This window comes from Mesitornis unicolor, unplaced genomic scaffold (genome assembly GCF_000695765.1).
Source record: "Mesitornis unicolor isolate BGI_N332 unplaced genomic scaffold, ASM69576v1 scaffold2855, whole genome shotgun sequence".
Classification (NCBI taxonomy): domain Eukaryota; kingdom Metazoa; phylum Chordata; class Aves; order Mesitornithiformes; family Mesitornithidae; genus Mesitornis; species Mesitornis unicolor.
In genome coordinates this window covers 29,097-30,544 of record NW_010186215.1, presented here as the reverse complement: position 1 = coordinate 30,544, position 1,448 = coordinate 29,097, and positions in this window count along the sequence as shown.

Below are 1,448 nucleotides of genomic sequence, written 5' to 3'. Positions count from 1 at the left end.
GTAACTCCTTTCAATAAGCTCTTCACCTATTAATTTACTAACAGTTTTCTACCACAGAATTCATAAACTGACAAAAGGTAACATTAAACTGCAGTGTAAAACCACCACTGCCACCTCCTCAAATGGGCACACTCTCCATACATCTTCATTTATGGGCTGTTCAGTACAAGTCTTCCTAGGTGTGTATGACAAGGTTTCTTCTATCAAATTACTTTGAAAATTACTTGGTATCAGTATGTCAGCTTTACCAGACATAAATCAGTTTACTTCTATGGGAAACTTCTGGGCTGAAATCACCCCAAACATTTTAAACACTTCACTAAAAGCTACATTTATTACACCTTGTCACCTACCATTCTCCAGCATTTTAAAAATTCAACCAGACTTATCTAGATCATTTTATGTTGTCTCATAACCCAATCTCTCTTCAACAGCTTCTCCTGATGTTTGTTCCAGTATTTTACTACAGACAGAATTATGTCTGTAAGACCCAGACTGTAAAAGGAATAAATGGGAAGACCAATGATTAAGTAATAAAAGTATAAATGTCTCATAGAATAAAGTCCATAACATTATCCTAATAATTAAAAAACCACAAATAACATCAATGGTAAAAGAAATATTAACCTGAAAGTATGAAATACTACCAGGTTCATGAGTTAGAATCATAGAAAGGTTTTAGTTGGGAAAGACCTTCAAGATAATCGAGTCCAACCATTGAACCAGCCCTAAGTCCACCACTAAGCCATGACCCTAAGCACAACATCTCCTTGTCCTTTAAACACCTCCAGGGATGGGGACTCCACCACCTCCCTGGGCAGCCCCTTCCAGTGCTTGACAACCCTAAAGCATTAAAACTGAAACAAAAGTAAACTAAACAACACAACTCTCAAGCTCTTTGGAAAGCACTCCCAAGAAAGGATGCATCACTAAATGGCAGCAGCAATTGCCTTGAGCAAAGAATTTCTCATCAGTGCATAAACACGATCATCAGGAAGGATTAAATTTTGTGTTCAGAAATGCCCGTTCCCAAAATGGGCAAGGTCCTGCACCTGGGTAGGGGAAAACCCAAGCACAAATCCAGGCTGGGCGGAAAATGGCTCAGAGCAGTCCTGAGGAAAAGGACTTGGGGTGTCGGTCAATGAAAAACTCAACATGAGCTGGCAATGTGCACTTGCAGCCCAGAAACCAACCCCATCCTGGGCTGCATCACAAGAAGTGTGGCCAGCAGGGCCAGGGAGGGGATTCTGCCCCTCTGCTCTGCTCTGCTCAGACCCCACCTGCAGGGCTGTGTCCACTTCTGGGGACTCCAATATAAGAAGGCCATGGAGCTGTTGGAGAGGGTCCAGAGGAGGCCATGAAGATGCTCAGGGGCTGGAGCATCTTCCCTATGAGGACCAACTGAGAGAGTTGGGGCTGTTAAGCCTGGAGAAGAGAAGGCTCCGGGA